At 44.4% G+C, this 19,582-nt stretch overlaps 1 protein-coding gene and 1 pseudogene across 1 annotated transcript in view; one reads left to right on the plus strand and one right to left on the minus strand.

The window, feature by feature from the left end:
* The window catches only part of TENM2 (teneurin transmembrane protein 2), a 1,222,720-nt gene that overhangs the window by 84,898 nt on the left and 1,118,240 nt on the right, over window positions 1–19,582 (minus strand). The gene's annotated exons all lie outside the window — the stretch shown is intronic.
* Window positions 1,674–11,965, plus strand: LOC115294012 (annotated as a pseudogene).

Consider the following 19,582-nt stretch of genomic DNA (forward strand, 5'->3'; position numbering starts at 1 on the left):
TTGCTAATGCTGACTTCCTTGTATTAGAATTAATTATCTCTGTGTGCTTGCCTTCCTGTCTGGAAAATGAGCTCTTTGAAGAGAATAAGAGAGTCTTATTCATTTCTACATTCATGCCTTACTTAGTGCCAACCACGAAATTGGGTATTCAACAAAGGTTTGTTGAATGAATAAATGACTGTTTCTCATTCTTCACGTGTGTGTTAGGGCTTAGCATGGGAATGTTTAGGGTAGTATTTGCTCCTTGGAATTCCCTATTAGAATGGATTAGTTGGTCAATCCTTATTCACTCTGCCAAAAATTGACTGAACACACAGTGGAGAAGCTTGGAGAATAACTTGCTTGCACTTCCCAGATTTGATAACAAGACATTTTGGGGCCATAATTAACATCACAGAAACATGTACTCAAGCCCTGGGCTGTGACTTGACAGACACTTGTACTGGAACGCTGAATCAGAGGTCTGACTGCGTGCTTTAAATTCACTACAATGTAATTTTTTGGCATTACTCTTTTCATTTGGTTCCACTCATGAAACTGAAATATGTAATTTCACCAAAGTTCCACTGTAATTTAGCAATTAATGTACAATTATTTTAATGCATTACTTTCTTTTTAGCAAACAAACAAATTAGGAGGTTGTGTGTTTTGCTTGGCTTTAAATTACTACAACTAGCCTCTCATTTTCCACATGGGCAAATGTTGCTTCGGAGCCTCATAACACATTTAGATTTACAGAATTTCCTAGAAATGCAGACCCAGGAGGGTGAGCAGGCTCACACACTTTAAATTTGGAGACTTTCGAAGTCAAGGCTCTGAATACCTCTGCCTGATGTGCGGGTTGAATCAGGTGCTCCCCAGAGCCTCACAAATATCATACCAAGAAATGTGGCCAGAGAATTGTATCTCAGCAGCAGGATGCCAGAGCACCAGCACAGATCTATGTTCAAATCATACAGCAGATCCCAGAATCCTTGACAGAATAAGAAAAAGAAAAGAAAAAACCGCATAGCTTTCTGCCTTTAACATCACCTTCGGTGGACTGCCTCCACTAGACAGAAGGAATCCACCACGGAATGCCTGCTTTGGATATAAAATTATCCCGCTGAGATACATTGGCAGTGCCTCATTCAGCAGCTGCAGAAACTTCTCAGGTGAAAAAAAACACACTGTTAGTAGCACCATAGATTTCTTTAAGGCCACTGGCCTCTTCCCATTAGAATTTCCATATGTCTCTGGTGGCCTTTCCCACCTGAATCTGGGAAATCCCAATGCAGTTTACCACCCCCTCCATCTAACCAGCTTGAGAACCTCATCAGGCTCAAATAATAATGCAGGACGGTTTTTCTATTAAGCACTCAACACTTTTCTCCCCAACCCCTGTAGTCTGCCACTCATTCTGGACTTGCAACTTCTTCCAAAGTGTGGACCTCAAATTTCCCCACTGTTTTGTCGATTCTGGGCTTTATATTTAAGGGCCTGTCTGGCAGGAGGTGTCCCATAAACACATCGGCAATCACAGATGGCAAATGCTAAGATAAAAAAAGGATAGAAATGATTTCCTCCTACATATTTACATTTAATGGCTCCAGAGATTGTGCATTTGGGGTTCTATTGGTTATTAAGTGTGAGCATACGTTATTCCTGTAATGACCTCATCATGTTGCGTGATTATGGGCTGCTGCTGCCGAACACTTTCAGACGACACCGTGAACTTTAAATTGGCACTGCTATCTCCCAGTGGCCTGTCAGTCATGAGAGCCGCATCTTTATGCCAGCAAGCCCCTCGCATGGAGTCTGACATGGCAATCTTCAGTAAATTACCCTGTCACTGACAATCTTGCAGTTATCTTGCAAACAATCAAGTAGGCAATCAAACTGTTCTGAATTGCCAGTTCAGGACCCGAGAGGCTGCCTGCGTCTCTATTTAACAGGGTCGCGAGAGCAGCACAGCCCTCCCGTGACTTGGCCGATTCCTTTCTTTATTTATCCACCTACTTGTTTGTCTGGTGGGCTTTTACCCAGTGAGGGTGGTGAAAGAGGTTGCAGAGTCTTCCAAAAGGGCCTAATTCTGACTCAGCGTTTTTGGGAAAATGACCCAGGTCTTCCCTACCAGGCCCCACAGCAGTGCCCGCCTTTGCCTAATGGGTCTTCATTTACTTCACTCCTGGAGATGTGGCCGTGGAGAATTATGTAGGTGCTTTCTGTCAGAACGCATGCTAAATCACACAGCTGGCTGCATTCCACATGCATATGTCATACGTTAATTGCAATGGCCATTTCAGAAAAATATGGATATGGAGAACCTTTCTGGGAACGATATGGGAGGCATTCTTTTTATTGCTTTTGATAAAGAAAATCAGAGAGAATCTTCCATAACAGGTATAGCAACGTGAGGCAGAAATCAGGTTGATGCTAAATTGATTCCTTTGGATTAGAATTTCTAAGGTAAAAAGCCAAAAAGATCTGCACAGCGTCAGAGAGAGGATCTCAGCCTCTAAAATCAGATAGATTTGGGTTTGAGGCTCATCTTCTCTAGTGCTCGGCTATGTAAGTTTAGAAAGATAACCAATCTTGCTAAACTTCAATTTCTTTGCCTTTAGCAAAGAGTGCATGTGATAGGGAATAAATGAATTGATACATATAATGTCAGTCTGGCATAGTTTGTGTTCAATGAACTATAACCAGAAACTCTGCAAAGTTTTCAACTTTTTCAGTTTATAAAAACCAGATACGGTGGGGCACCTGGGTAGCTCAGTCGGTTAAATGTCTGACTTTAGTTCAGATCATGATCTCACGGTTCATGTGGGGTTTGAGCCCCACATCAGGTTCTGTGCTGACAGGTCAGAGCCTGAAGCCTGCTTCCGATTCTGTGTTTCCCTCTCTTTCTGACCTTTCCCTGCTCACGTTTTGTCTTTGTCTCTCAAAAATGAAAAAAAGTTAAAAAAATTAAAAACTGGACATGGTTATAAATGAAATTAATATCCCCCATTAGAGTTATTCACTGGTATTTGCTATGGGTAGGTTGAATCTTGTCAAGAATGCTATGTTTCTAAATAGCAGTAAGTTAATTGACGGTACTAATAAATGCTATAGGTGGAATGAGATTTGCACATATCCTTGATTTAAGTCCTCACACAACCCCACAGAGCAGAATAATATGATCCTTAAGCTGTATAGTCTGGATCAAGCTGTCTTGGTTTGAATCTCAGATCAAGTACTACCAATCTGCTGACCCTGGGCTAGTAACTGCTCTGCATCGCAGTTTCCTTGTGTACAAAATGAAGTGATGATAATGATGCTAGAAAACACAGTTGGGAGGGGGAGGACTGAGGCAGTTATTACATATATAGGACTTAGAACAGTGCCTGGTATAGTGAATACTCTGTTAACTGTATGGTAAGCCCATTATCATGCCATGACCCACCCTATGGAGTTGGAAACTGAGGCTCAGAGAAGCTAAGTTATCTATGTGGCCACTAAGCAGTTTTGGATAAAAAGTAGGAAAAGGCAACCAGTGACATCATTACCCCTTGTCTTCTACATTATCAGGAGAAGGCAGCGTTTCTTTCCCAAAGGGAGTCTGAAGACAGGGCAGTGGACACCCATCAACTGGGGAAGTGTGGGTGGCCTTGAGATTTAATTACTTTGGCAGGCTTGTCTACTCCTACAGCTGGGAAAGAATCTGGCTGGTTGAAACGAGCTTCTAAAAAGAATCAACACGAGAAACAAGATACCTGGGGATTTATTCCCTGCAATGCAGGCTGCTGGGGACCACATTATTTACCTGTGAGATTCAAAGCCCCCATTCAGCTGTTTACCACTGGCACGGGGTGGCACTTGCCTTCTGGGCTGGCTACAAGTTTGCACCAGCTGTTTTCAGCCCCTGCCTAGTTCGCGCTGCTAGATTTTTAAGGGGGTTCCTTTAAAAGATTCAAACTCAAAGCCTTAACTGAGCACTTACTAGTGAAGCTATATTAAGGGGGAGGAGGCCACGGGTTAATGGAGAGGCTGCAGAGAGCCACAGTAGATACTGGGTATTTCAGAGTTGGCTGAAACATGAGCATCTTTTCTGTCCGGGGAAGGCTGCCTGAGTCATTCATCACTCTTACAGGGAAGGGATGTCCCTAGGAATGAGAGGGTGTTTATCTCATTCATTTCACTTATTTTCCTTTTTGATCTCTGTAAACTGGGCAGCTTATAGAGAATCTGGATGGAAGCATTTTGTTCAATTTTGGTGCCGTTTATTCCCTGTAGCTTGGTATGCAAGTGATTCCCTTTATAACCTGCATGAACTCTCCAGCTTTCTTGGGTATTAAAGGCTTCAGAGAAACATCTAAATTCACTCTTCTTAGTTTCATTTTGTGACAGGGTGGCACAAATTGACTCCAACAATTCACTTCAGGTGCCATGGGTAGCTCTGCTACTATCTGCACGTAGCACCTGATGGGAACGGGTTATCATCTCAGATTTTAAAAGTGAGCTTCAGTCTTTCCAGATTATGGTTTGATGAGCAGCATCACCAACCACCAAATCTGCCTTCCCTCCTCATTGGACCAAGGGGCTGGTTAAAGCGTAGGCTTTGAAGCGTACATATAGTTCTGTTTATAGGATGTTCAAGAACAGGCAAAGTTAAACAATTATGGTAGAAAGTTAGAAACTGCAGTTACCTTAATGGGGAGGTACTGGGTGGTAAGGACACAGGGGAGCCTTCTGCGTGTTGGAAATGTTCCAGATCTTCACCTTATGCACTTGGCCATATAGTATATATATATATATATATATATTATATATATATATATATATATATATATACACATTCATTTATCATGGTGTATATTTAAGATTATGCAATTTATGTACCTGTTAACAGATTGACTTTAGGCAAGATACAAACCTGCCTGTGCTCTGTCTTCCTTATTTGCAAAGTGCATGATGTGATACCTCACATGAGCAGTGGGAAGACTGAGATAACCCACGCTAGGTACGTGAACAGTGTGAGAACCTGGTAACCTAGTATGTGCTTGGGGATCTTTTCTATTTCTTTTCTCCTTTTTGAGTCTTCTTGGCATCATATATGTTTCTTAGCATACAGAGTGAGGTGCTTGCCAAGTTCTTATTTCCCCAAGGAAAATACAGGGAACCCAGATAGTGGACCCAATAAATCTGAGGGCCATTCTTGAGATCAGTTAATGATGGAGTGGTAGATAATTAACAAAGAGTGGAGAGAAGCGGGGAGGCAACAAGTTGGGGCAAGAAAGAAGAAGCCTAGGCTGTTTGCTTTTTGTGATGGAAATAAAGAAGTGGTGGGGGCTGGCTGACAAAGGCCTAAAGTGTCTGAATGGCCAACCACATAACAAGGTTCTTCAGTAAAAAGTAATACGGCAGCTGTAGGATTTCTTTTGCATTGGGAGTTATTTTCTTTTAAGGTGAGCATTTTCAGGACTGTGTCTAAAGTGTGTGGGGTCCCTAGCAAATATTTTTGGCTGGCCCTTATCTACATAAACAGTTTGAGTTACCAAATTGACATATCAGCACCATTCTGGCAGGCTGATCTCACTTGATCTTGCAAAATATTCCTCTAGCCAGCAGGAGCCATCTACTTGCCAATCTGTCCACTGGACCTGAGATATCTCATAAATGCAAATCCCCAAATATCTATGAGAATCTGGTCAACCTCACATGCACGGGGATAGGATGAGTACCCTGAAAAGGAGAAAGAGGACCCAGGGCTCAGGTGGGTCCTAGTCTGGGCTGGCATGTTTCACCTATACAGCACAGTTGACCCTGGCTAGTCCCTGCCACTGGAGGAGGACTTCGAGAATTTCAAGGGTGGGGGGGGCACCCCAAAGCTCACGGACTCAGTTGCCCAGAGTAGCACTGGATTCTTGGTACAGTTAGACAAAAAGTAAAAGAATATGGGCTTTAGAGTCAGAATGGTTAAACCCTGTTACATCATTCATTAGCTATGTAACCTTGACAAGTCAGTCAAGTGACGGACCTCCTGTGACTCAGTTTTTCCAGCTATAGCATGGACTTAATAGCACTGACTTCACCAAAGGGCATTGAGATTATATAAGATGGTGCACATGAAATGAGATGATGAAGGTATTGCAATGAATGCACAGGAAGAGCTCAACTAGTGGAGGCTATTCTTCATAATATTTTCTGCTCTCCACTAGGGAAGGCATTGTTCCATTTGCATTTTACCCAATGCTTGCTGACAAGTTGGAAGCGAGGGATAATTGAAAGTATTCTGTCTTGATGTAACTAAAAAGTGAAAGGAGCAGACAAGGCTGACTTGATTTAACCTGGCAATATGAGATTAGTTCTTCATTGCCTCTGTTAGGTCTCCTGCATTGCCAACCTTTTAAAGCAATAGATTGGCTGACAGGGTGCTCATTTGGAAGGTTTCACCTGCCATTAATACCCTGGCTGCCTGATGGACTGTTGCTACCCAGGCATCTCCTCTCTCCCAACCAGAGCAACCACCATTCTTAAATATTGCAAGAAGTGGAACTGTATTTGCTCTCCTTCTGGAAGTCCTATTGGAAGTTTTCCTCTCGCCTCTTGCCAACTCTTTTTTGAAAGTCCCTGAGTTCCAAGGCCAGAGATCCTTGCTCCAAAGCACCTTTGGCTTTTCTTATGACTTAGCAATGGAAGATCGATCATGTCTGACCAGAGATCTGGCAGAATGGAGGCCCCACTGAGAGTTGCTTTTCTGGGTTTCCTACTCTTCAGGGCGCGTGTGAGAAAGAAAACCAAGGCTGCTTAGGAAAACCTGGGCACTGTTACTGAGGACAGGGATATAATCTAGGTAAAACCACATTTTAATAGGACTCTCGCTTACTGTGAAGCTACTGGGGTGTCTGGTCAACCTCTCACGTATTGAGGGTGAGGGTTGGTAGAAATTTTGTGACAATGAGCTTGCAGTGTGTATCCAGTTTTTAAATTTTTGAGTGTTTATCAAAAGTAAACAAAGGAAAATGAAAATAAAAACAAGCACTGTCAATAAAAGTCTTTAAAACCAATTCTTCTTAAAATATAACCATCATTGGAATCACTCGGGACCTTGTTAAAATGTAGATTCTCAATTCCCTGGTCCTATGGTGGTCTGCCCAGCTTCTGGGTAATGCTGATGCTGCTGTTCTGAGCCCTGTACTTCCAGAAGTCAGGCTCTAAACCGCTGATGGTGAAGGTGTGCTCCCTGACCTCCTGCCCTGGAATCACCTCAGTGATTTTAAAATGCTGATTCTTGCTGTCACCCAGGCCTACTGAATTTCTGAGCATGGAAATGGAGAATACACACTTTAAAGAAGATTCCTAGTTTATTCTTTTGCCAACTAAAGCTCAAGAACCCCTGCTCTGAATTACTGAGAACATTCCTTGAATATCCATAGCAGTATATCTGACTCTGAGAGACTAAAGTGGCTTTTCCAAACTGGGGGATGTTAATGGGGGTTCCCTGAAACATAGAAGTAGAGGTGGCACTGGAGGATCTGTGGTCAAGTACAACTTGGGAAATAGTGAAACAGTTAAGCTAGTTTCTTTACAGTAGGACTCCTCAGTCTTTGATGTGTGATTATGCATTATGAATCTCTAATGTTGCAATGAAACACAAAGCATTTCCTGAACATGGACCTCTTTTGTCCCGGAGCATCTCCCCACAATAGTCTAGTGCAATACAGGTTGGGAAGCACTTCCTGAACACAGAGCTCTAGGTTTGGATGCTCGTATCTTTGGAAGCACCAGCCACACCTTCATCTACTCAATACTCACAAGTGGTAGCCCGATGCTTGACTGACCTCCTAAAATGCAGATTTTGGGGTGATTAGGTGCAACACACACCACATCATCGCTACTAGCACATCAGCTCAGAGCTCTTGTCCTTGGTTTGCTAGTGCCCCCCAAAGCCACGTATTTCAGCAAAGAGACCCTATATTAAGGGACACAACCTAGGACGGGTGGTCAGTAGGATGAGGAAGCATTCATGGCAACCGTGTCTAATCAGAGCTAATGGTTGGCACTTATGAAAAGCTTACAGGGGTGTGGGGCACCTGGATGTTTCAGTTGGTTAAGCATCCAATTGTTGGTTTTGGCTTATCATGATCTCATGGTTCATGGGTTTGAGTTCTGCATCAGGCTTTGTTTTGCCAGGGCGGAGCCTGCTTGGGATTCTCTCCCTCTCCCTCTCTCCATTCCTTTCCTGCCCAGGCTCTCTCTCAAAATAAATAAATAAACACTAAAAAAAAAAAAAAAAAAAAGAAAATCTTACTGTGTTTCAGACACTGTACTAAGCACCTTATACTCCTCCCCTCATTAAATCACCACCAGATTTTCAGGCATCATTAGCGCCAGTGTTTACAGATGAGGAACTGGAGATTTAGAAAGAGAGCAAATAACTTGCAGAAGATCACACAGCTTCTGCATGTTGGGACTGGATTTTGACGCAGTTTGCGGCACTCAGAAGCCAAATCCTACATGGATCTGCAGCATAATGTCTGTTACAGTAGAATATTCCAAATGGCTAACACACAGGAGCCATTGTGCCCACCACCATGACATGTAAGTGTCTGCACTAAGCTCTTTTACCTAAGGCAGGACTATGTCAAACAGAAGACGAACGAGTTAAATACATATTGGAAGGAGATTTATATTTTGAGAACCTGGGATGCTGAGTGTTTCAGCCGGCCTTCTGCCCTAGCTCCCACTTCTGATAGGGGAACCACCACAGGCCTATTTCTCTGCCAGCTGCTTAAGCTCCTCTGTGTTTTGGCAGCTGACACCTTGCACTCTTATCCAGCCATCATCCCATATGCTTACAAGAACACTTCGGGGTGGCTTCTATGATGTCCATTTTGTAGATGAAGAAACAGAGGCTTGGAGAGGTTAAAAGCCTTGTCCATGATTACATAGCTACTAAGTGATGAAGGAGTGATTCACCTTCTGGCTGTCTACCTCCAAAGCCTACACTTTTGCCTTCTCTCCTCAATTCTTCACAGGAGGCTATGAGTAGTCACAGCCATATAAAGGTACCCCCGGTGAATGGTACATGGGGAATAAAATGCTGAGGCTTCAGAAAACATCTTCATTTTCTAGTTGTTGTTCTTTCTCTCAGCCTACTCTTCTTTTTTCTTCCCCACTCTTCCTCCCTCTGCTGCTTCTCCTCAACCCAGACAGAGCCTCTAGGAATAATAATCTCACTTGATGAGAACTGGCCCACCTTGGACGTTCCCTGACAGGCCTCTCTGCACAGTCTCACCCTTGTTAGCCTAGGGCCGTGTTTTTTATACCTGGGGGATTTCTATCCTGGCTGCTGCCATCTCCCCGCTTTTCTGTTGCAAAAACTACTGGCAACAGAGAGCAAGGGTCTCTGATCTCTGCCACCGATGTTCCCAAATGCTTACCCTCTGCCCGCTGTTCCGGGTCTCTTGCAGTCCAGTTATTCCTCCTTCCCCTGTGCCCCTCATCAACCTCCCTTTCAAAGAGCCCATTGACAGGTCAGACAGAAGCCAACCCAGCAGGGGGTGGCAGGCTGGTGGGGTGCCAGACAGTGACCTGCTGGGCCCCTCAAAAAGAAAAGAGGCTGTCACCACCGACAACACCTTTGAGCAACAAGCCTGAACAGTTACTTTCTGCCTGAGGAGAGGCCCCATCTCCTGGGGGCAATGGGGGTCTGCTCCCCCCCTGCTGAAGCTGAGAGAATTAGCAGAGGGCAGCATGTGTGTCCTTTTGCTGCATGAAGAAATTAGCCCCAGACTGCCAACTGGGAGAAGGGACAGACTCAGCTATCATACAAGCTTCCTGCTGGTTAGGGAAATTCGAAGTACTAATTCCTAAACATGGCTATTGTCATGCTCTAGGTACTATGCTTAGCAGTCCCTGGAGATTTCCTTGCTTCATTTCTACTTCCAGGCGTAGTGTACGGCCAATTAACATCACAGGTGCTGGAGGTTTACAACTTATTGGCTGTGTGGCCTTGGGCTTATTAGCTTACCTCTCTGAGCCTCAGTTTTCTCATCAGTAAAATGGAAATAATAATAATAATAGTTTAACAGGGCCTTTGTCAAAGATTAAATAAACCTTGTGCATTTAGTGTATAACAGCCATCTGTTTACTCTGGCTTTATAGACGGAGAACCCAGTCCTAGAGAGGTTAAGTTGCTAAAAAAGGTTGGGCAGCTGCTCATGAGTGGTAGAGGTGGGACTGACACACAGCTGGCCCAGCCTCAAATATGCTGACGTCACTACTCCATGCCTCCCCAAGCTGGCTGTGGTTTGCAAGGCCTGGCTCTCTCAGGAGTGATTCTCGGCAGCCCCTGCCTTTTCTTGTCTCAGAAGAGGACTACAGAGCTTGTACACCTACCGCCACTGGCCCACAGGAGGTCTGCGTACAGAGTGAGCCAAGTGGAAAACAGAGATGAGGAGAAGTATAACCATGCGTTCATGTCATACTGAAAAGAAATAATATATCTTACATTCAAGTTTTCTTTGCATTAATAAAGTGGTATGAATGGTATGTAGTGATTTGGGTGTCATTTTATGGGTGTGTTTTTAATCCTAAAATGAAATGTATTCATGCTAATGTACTGAATAAAAGACAACTGCTTTCTGTCCTAGAAACTTCTCATTAAAACCTCCATTCATTCAATTCATTCAATAATTAGTTGACCAAGACAGAGAGGGACCCTGCAGTTAGGAACCTAGATTCTGGAGGAGAAATAATTAACAGATAAGTGTACATAGACTTAAAAAATTTTTAATGTTCATTTATTTTTTAGAGGTGGTCTGAGGGGAGGACAGACAGACACACACACACACACACACACACACACACACACACACAGAATCTGAGGCAGGCTTCATGCTCTGAGCTGTCAGCACAGAACTCAACATGGGGCTCGAACTCATGAACTGTAAGATCATGACCTGAGCCAAAGTTAGATGCTTAATCTACTGAGTCACCCAGGCACCCTACGTATAATAGACTTTGAGAAGGTGGGAGTTTTCTTTAAAGAAAAGTAAGGCAGGACAAAGGGTAGGTGATTGATGGAAGAAGGGGTTTGCTGCTTTAGATGGGGGTAAGGCAGGGAAGGTTTCCCAGAAGAAGTTGTATTTGGGGGGAAACTTGAAATGAGGAAACAAGTCATGGAAACCTCTGAAGGGAGAGCATTCTGTGCGGGGGGAAAAAAACAGCAGGTGCAAAGGCCCAGGGTGGGAATGTATCTTCAGAGTAGGAAAAACAAGATGGTAGATGTTGGACCAGATAAGGGAGAAGAGTAGGGGAAGATATAAGTGCTGAGTAGAGGCAAGAGCCCACTAATGCAGAGCAATGCAAGCCATTGTTGCAACCTGGGCACCATTCTGTGGGAGATGTAATGCCCAGGGAAGGTTTCCATGGGGGCATGATGTGATCGGACTTTTAAAAGCATTCTTCTTTTTTTCAGGCAGCCAGGAAGATGATGGGCATACAGACTGTGTCTACCAAAAGCAGTTGACTATCTTTCAAAATAAGAAGAGGGTTCTGCTGGGAGAAACTGGCAAGGAGAAGCTCCTGCGATACTATAAAAACATCAGTCTGGGCTTTAAGACACCCAATGAGACCACTGAGAGCTCCTACATTGACAAGAAATGCCCCTTTACTGGAATGTCTCCATCTGAGGGTGGATTCTGTCTGGTGTGGCGACCAAGATGAAGATGCAGAGGACCACTGTCACCCATTGACCACTACCTCCACTACATCTGAAAATACAACTGATTCAAGAAATGCTATGAGAACATGTCTGTGCTCCTGTCCCCCCTGCTTCTGAGATGTCCAGATCAGTGACATCATTACAGTGGGTAAGTGCTGGCCCTTGAGCAACACTGTGCACTTTAAGGTGCACAAGGTCACCAAGGCCACCAGTACCAAGAAGCAATTCCAGAAGTTCTATGACTCGACATCTTCCCACATCCTGAGAAAATAAAGTTATTTTCCCAGTCTCAGGCCTAGCTAAAAAAATAAAAATAAAAGGATTCTTCTGACTGCTTTGTGTGGAGTAGACTGGAAGCTGGAAGACCAATAGTCCAGCCCAGTGAAATTGGTGGCATTATCTGGGTCTAGGTGGAAAGATATTACAAAACCATGACCTTGATGGTTGTGAATAATTGGAGGGCCAGACAAGAGTGCATGCACAGATATGTGTAGCAACATTCATAGACAACATTGGCATGTTAGAGACTCAAGAGTGACCACTGCAGCAGACCATGTGATAGTTTGGAAGTGACAGCACCTCAAAGAGTGCTTTGAGTGATGGGTGCTAGTGGGCTGGAAGTTTCTCCATGGATCTGATCTCCCTGAGCCATGTGCTTTATGAGTGAGCATAGCAGAATTAAAAGTAGGAGAAGCTTCAGTGTCCCTTTCTCTATAGATTCCCTTTTCCCTTGCCTCTCCCAGATCCCAGAAGCCTTGGACTGTCTGCAGAACCTTATATACAATTACTTTCAGAAAATGGTCTGGGAGGAGCACAAGCAAGATGTTTAGAATTAGGAGAAGGAGGCTCCAATCCCAGCACTTTGCTGTTGACTCTAGGCAAACTACTCTCTAGGTTCTCAGTTTCTTTGTTAATGTAATCCTCCATTGTTAAATGTCAGCAACTAACCCAATGCAGGCCAGACAGTATGTCAATGAGCCACCCAGATCACTGGGTTGTGATCTTTGAGGGAACATACCATTCATTCCAGCATGAGTGGGTGTAGGATTGAGGAGGATACTTTAGAACAGGGACCAAAAGATGGATTTCTGATTCTGAAATGTTATGTATTACTTGACATGATAAACTTTTAAAAAGTTTTTTTTATGTTTATTTACTTTTGAGAGAGACAGAGTGCAAGTGGGTTAGGGGCAGAGAGAGAGAGGCAGAGAATCCAAAGCAGGCTCCAGGCTCTGAGCTGTCAGCACAGAGTCCAACGCAGGGCTTGAACCCACAAATTGTGAGATCATTACTTGAGCCGAAGTCAGACACTTAACCGACTGAGCCACCCAGGCGCCCCTGACAGGATGAACTTCTGTCTGGGATCAGTGTGTGTGTTTAGAGAATCTGAAGGCAGATTACACAGGGAGATACTAATAATTAGACCTGTCATTTCAATAAGGTGGCATTCAGGTACCTTCTATAAACTTTCTAGTCAAACCTCACAAAAGGCCTGTGAGGTTGGTGTTGCTGTTCCCAGTTTACAGATGAGGAAAGAGGGTTGGATAGGTTAGGTGCTTTGTTCCAGGAAGTACAACCAGTAAGAACTGAAGCCAGAACTTACACAAGTTTTTGGGTCTGCTTGACCCAAGAGCCTATGGATCCCAGCAGGTAAGGGCATAGCATTGACTCTGGGCCTGAGGGGGAAATGGGAGAGCCTCAGGAAAGTCACAAAGGTAAGAGACCAGGGCCAGCTACCACATGCCTTCTCCCAGCATGCTCGTCTGACATCTGTCTTTTATTTCAATGCTCTTAAAAGAGGGGGACAGCTCCTGGGTAGTTTCGGGCCCTGAGCTCTCCCCCATAGTCCCCTCTCTGTGGCAGGTGAGTACACTGGTATGCCCGGGGTCCATATGCCAATCAAGTTGCCACTGCCTTGGGATGCAAAATTTTTTGGCCAATTGGGGGGCCTAGGAATGCCATACTTGAAGGAATAACTCTGTTAGCACTTGTGTTTCCCTCAAAATGACACTCATTGTGTCAAGTCAGTGATTCCCAAATGTGTCAGTCTTATCAACCGGGTACTTGTTAGAAATGCATATCCCTCAGCCCTGTTCCAGACCTATTGTATCAGAAACTCTGTGAGGGGGGCCTGGCAATGTGCATTATCTTTTCCAGGTGATTCTGATACTCACTGACCTAAGAGAACCATTAAATATTTTCCATGTATTAACTCATCTGAGCTCACAGCATCTGATGAGGTGGCAGCTAGCATTAGTCCCACTTTACAGAGGACAAAACTCAGACTTTCAAAGAACAGTTTGCTTCTATCCACACTTTGAATTAATGGTGGAGCCAGGATGTGGACCCAGAGCACCCTGGCCCCTAAGTCTCTTTATCACCCTGCCAGGCTGTTTCCACTCCCATCAGAAGATGTACATGTGGAATGAAAGAAACAAAGAGAGGCCACTGTTCCTTCTCTGCAGTAAGCCTCTGTGTTTAGGAATAACCCAAACAGATAGATGGCAGCACTTTTGAAGATCAAGATGCTAAATGGAGGAAGGCAAAGCAAATACGTGGAGTAAACTTCACTCTCCCCATCAAGACACACGAGACCTGGCTCTCCCTGTCTAGACCTGCCTCCCCAGCCTCACCCTCCTTCACCCTCAGCTCAGGGTTGTCCTGTCAGTCTTCTCAGAGCTCCCCAAAAGCATGTTGCTATCTCATGCCTCTGCACCTTTGCCATTTTCTTTGCCCACAGTGCTTTCCCTGCATTCCTGAGCTAAGTCCTCTGTAGCTTTCAAAATAGGAGTTTTACCTGCTCTGGAAGCCTCTGAAGCCCCTTCTCTGGGCTGCCATAGCCCTATAAGCCCTATTCTTAAATGCATTTTAAAAAAATGTTTATTTATTTTTGAGAAGAGAGCACAAGTGGGGAGAGGAACAGAGAGTGAGGAAGACAGAGGATCTGAAGAGGGCTCTACGCTGACTGCAGTGAGCTGGATGTGGGGCTCAAACTCACCAACTGTAAGCCAAAGTTGGATGCTCAATTGATTGAGCCACCCATGCGCCCCATCAGGCTTATTCTATCCTGAGTATATGGCTTTGTAGTGGCTGGTTTCACATATGTTTCATCATCCCCACTCAACCTTGGATTCTTTGTGGCTGAGTCTGTCTCATTCACTCATGTGGTCTGGCTGGGTGCGTGCGTGTAGCTGGTATAGAGAGAGGTGTTTACTCACCATCGTCCATGACAAGAGGTGCAAACAGGGCCAGGACTAGGGGAAAATGAGTGAGACTGGCCTAGGGGAACAATTAAAGAAGGTGCTCATTCTCTCAGGTGCACGGGTGCCTAGTCTAGTTCTTAGGTCTCAGATTGATCTTATCAGTAAGGCGAGGCGCATGTTCTCTTGAGGGTGATCGGGTCCCTGTAGGGGCATAGCATGGCATAGAGGAAAGTGTACTGGATTTATAGCCAGGGAACCCAGCGTCTGGCCCAGATCTTTCCTACCCTACTATTTGGTCTTGAAGAAGTTTCTTTCCCTCTCTGGGTTTTTGTACCTGCTGGGGACTCCATATTTTAGCCTTTCTGCATCTGATATCCCCAGATTTCCTGATTCTTGTGAATCAAAGAGGTAGTGTCCCTCAGCGTGTGTGGCCATAGAGTTCCGGAAACCGGCTTGGCAGATCAACACTGAAATATCTTGAGCTCAGGAATAGGGAGGGAATTCCCCCTGGAAAAGTTTGGTCTTCACTGTGTGGGAGAAGGGCAGGCCCTGCACACAGAGCTTTGGGGCACACCTTGCAGTTTTCTTTGGAATAACATTCGGCCACATAGTTCTGGCCCCTCTCCAATCCCCCAGAGCTCTTGGCTGAGAAGATGGAAAGTCAAAGAAAAGAGCACAGGCCTTGGGCAGCTGCTCTTGCTGTGCTACAGAGAACGTCTAGCTATTTAAAGTCCAACTGTTCCACTTTCCCAGTTTGTACCCTGGCATTCCAGCGCGTAAGCACTTTGTGGGAAAAATTCATTCCAAATACAAAACTGGGGGTTGGGGGAAGCTAACGCCAATGCTGTTTTTCAGAATGCTACAGAATTCATGTTTCTGAGAGTCTACAATATTAAGCACTCACAGATTTCCCCGCCCAGGTCCTGGACACAAGAGTGAGCTGCTGTGAGGGGTCTACAAGGAAGGCTCTTGACTTGGTTTCTGACTCCTGGCATGGCTACATTTTAGCTGTGGGCCCTGGGTGAGCCACTCCACTTATCTGACCCTTAGTATCTGCCTGGATGTAAAGGATACCAAGGACTCTTCTGGGCTACAGTTGTGATTTATTTGGGCAATGTGGGTAAAGTCTTAGTAAGTGCTCAGTGCATCACTTCTCTGACATCAAGCCAAAAGACACTCCCCTCCCTGTCCTGGAACTGTCCAGACCCCTCAGATATGTCCCCAGGAGATGTAACTATCTGAACCAGATTTCTCATTATGGCATTATTGACATTATTCCTTGTTGTAGGGGATACAGGACGATTTCGCAGCATCCTGGGCCTCTACCCACTAAAGGCCAGTAGCATCTCTGTCCTTCCTCCCTGCTGACACTCATAAAATGTCTCCTGATGTTGCAAAATGTACCTTGGAGAGTAAAGTTGCCCCTGGTGGAGAACCACTGGTCTGGACCAAGGTGAGCATTGTGGGAGCAAGAGAGCTAATCTTGGCACCAGGGCCCTTGACCCTTGATTCAAATGCTGGTCACAGACACTGCAATCCAGACAGTTTTTCTAGCCAAGGAAAAATACAGGAAGCCAACACAAGGCTGTAAATGCTACCTCTTTGCCACCAGTTAAATCTGTGTTTTGATCCATTAATTCCCTAAAATAACTCCACAGTGTTTTAAATTATTAACATTTTTTTGCAAATTATGCATTTAATCACAATTTTATGATGAATATTTGATTTGTCATCTAATCAAGGAAAAATATAATACCTTAAGAGACACTTAATAATCATTAAACTACTAAAAACTTGATTAGAGAACACTGAAGGTGTGACGTTAGGTAAACTTATGAACTTTACTACCCCTGCCCCCCAACAAATTCCATGGTTAAATACATTTAGTGTGAAAAGGCCTTCAATGGGAAAGTTTTCTGTTTGAGGTGACTTTTCCTGAGGCCTTTTTATAACAGAATTCTGCACTTGTCTGAACCTTCTTCAGAAACAGACTTCAAATTTTGTTGGTGTTTTAGAAATGAGTTGCTGCCGTTAAAGTAGCAAAGTGGTCTATCATCATGGTTAGCTGGAAGCCTATTTTGAATATTACTTTCTCAAACCTCTGTATCCTTATCTGTGAAATGGAAAAACTATGGGATACCAGGAAGAAAGATACAGATGGGATCATTTAGGAGTGTGACGTCTGCTGTGAAGGAAACACCACAGGGTGATGGGGGAGAGAGAGAGGTAGATTTTATAGGTCAAGACAGGCCTCTTTGAGGAGAGGGCACTGGAACTGAGAATGGAGAATGACTGTGAGGAGCCACTCATGCCAAATACCCAGATCAGACCATTTCTGGCCCTGGATCAGCAAGGCCCTGGGGCGTGCCTAAGCTTAGTGTGTGAGGGACTGGCCAGAGAGGATGGTGGTGGGGGACAGGTGAGAGAGAGGGAAGGGACATGTCCTAGAAGGCCCTCTAGGCTAAGGTGAACCATTTGATTTTGATCTTAACTACATGAGAAGCCCTTTGAGGACATGGCATCTGATCTACAATTCGGGGTGATCTCTCAGGCTGCCATGTGGAGAAACAGAAAGCATGATGCAGGAGCAGCGCATAGACCCCCCCCCAATCACCTGTTGGTTGCCTTTCCCATTACCCGGATGCATACAAAGCTCTAAACAGGCTCGGTGCATGTAAACTCTCAAAAAATCTCACTGATTATGAAAGGATGGACTCTATAGTTTTTTTTTTTTTAAAGATCAATAGAAAACTGACCCCCAACCCTCAGTTTCCTAAACAGAACATTCTCTAGTCAAATATGTCCTGAGAGGTCAAAGATCTTATTTACACTAGATGATCCAGAATAATTTCAGCCCCCTGTTGCCATGTGGTCCTCAGTTGGGGTTAGTTCTGCTTCCCTCCCAAGGAAGAGAGACCCAGTGCCTGGCCAGTTGGCAGTGGCCTCAAGACCAAATTTTCCTCCTAAGCATTAGATATATTGCTTTCCTCTCTGGGAGCTAATTGAGGACTCTGTTGATGGCTCCAGCTACATTTGCCACAAGGTCTTTGGACTACAAGTGGAATCCTCATCCAACCCAATTAATAGAGCAATATTGCACTTCTAAGCTGTCCCCCACCCAACCAATCCATCAGCATGATTTGCACACATTAATCAAGGCATTTACAATGGGTTCACCAAGCTTCATCTCTCATTGGATGAAGAAATGGGACTATTTGGACTTGAGAACTATAACTCTTCCAGAGTCCCTGAAGTCCTGATCTTGGCTCTGCTAAATGCACAGACAAGGTGTTATTAATTAACAATTGAGATAAATGCAGGAATAGCATCCCTGAATCATGTCAAACCAATTTGGATGGTTATGGGATGGGGAAAGGGGGAGGAGGCTGTGGGCAAGGGGTGGGCTTGGTCTGTTCCAAGTGCTTTGGACAGACTCCAGTGTTATTTCTCCTCATTTAGACCTGGCTGGAGTGCCTGGAACTCAGGCCAGCATCCACATCTCTAAACCCAAGGCAGCCTCCTCTGGAGCAAAACAAGAAACCAAACTTCGCAGATGGAGGAGAGCTGGAAAATACTATGGTAAAGAGCAGCCTGAGTGGAGTCCTTAATTTAAGGAGTGAATCGTAGAAGCTGCTGGTGGATGGAAGAGCCCCCATCAGGAGTTACTCACCACACAGACTGGTGGCTTTGAGGACTCTCCTAGGAGAGTGACTCAATATTGTGATGGGCTTTCTTTCCTATCCTGTAGCTGACATCCACAGTCTGTGATAGTCACTTCTCTATGCTGCCACTGAACGAAGGACTTCCACTCTGTCAGCCCTGACAGCAGTAATTTAATAATGTGTTTATACATATTATCTTTACAAATGGATGTGGACTCTTTGCAGACATGTATCATATTTGTCTTATCATTTCCAATGTCTAACATTTAGTAAACCCTCAATGAATGTTTGTTAAACCATGAATGAATAGCTAGTGGATAGGTGGATGGATGGACATCTCCTGATGATGGAGAGTTAAAGGTTTTTTAAATCTTGAAGCTTTCTTCCCCCTAAGTTTGTTAATTTATTTTGGGAGCGAGAGAGAGGGAGATAGTGAGAGAGAGAGAGTGCACAAGTAGGTGAGGGGCAAAGAGAAGGGGTGACAGAATCCTAAGCAGGCTCCATGTGATCAGCACAGAGCCTGATGCGGGGCTTGAGCTCATGAATCATGAGATCATGGTCTGAGCTGAGATCAAGAATCAGATGCTTAACTGACTGAACCACCCAGGGAGCCCAAAGGGTTTTTAAAATTTTGAAGCAAACATTAGTCACCTCTTCATCCAGGAATAGAGAACACTTCTAAAACAAACTCAAATTATTCACTTGGAAACTAAACATGAGAATGCATTAGTATTTTTTCAATTACTTCTTTTTTTCCAAATTTACTTATTTTAAGAGAGAGAGATTGTGTGTGTGTGAACAGGGGTAGGGGCAGGGGTAGGGAGAGAATCCCAGCCAGGCTCTGCACTGTCAGCATGGTGTCCAAATGTGGGGCTCAGCAAGGGGTTCAAACTCATGAACTGTGAGATCATGACATGAGCTGAAATCAAGAGTCAGATGCCTAACTGAATGAGCCACCCACATGCCCCACTTATTTCTTCTTGAAATAAAACTCCCCTCTCCTCACTTTACTTCTCTTTTGTTCT

The sequence above is a fragment of the Suricata suricatta genome, chromosome 6 (assembly GCF_006229205.1).
Source record: "Suricata suricatta isolate VVHF042 chromosome 6, meerkat_22Aug2017_6uvM2_HiC, whole genome shotgun sequence".
NCBI classification, from domain to species: Eukaryota; Metazoa; Chordata; class Mammalia; order Carnivora; family Herpestidae; genus Suricata; species Suricata suricatta.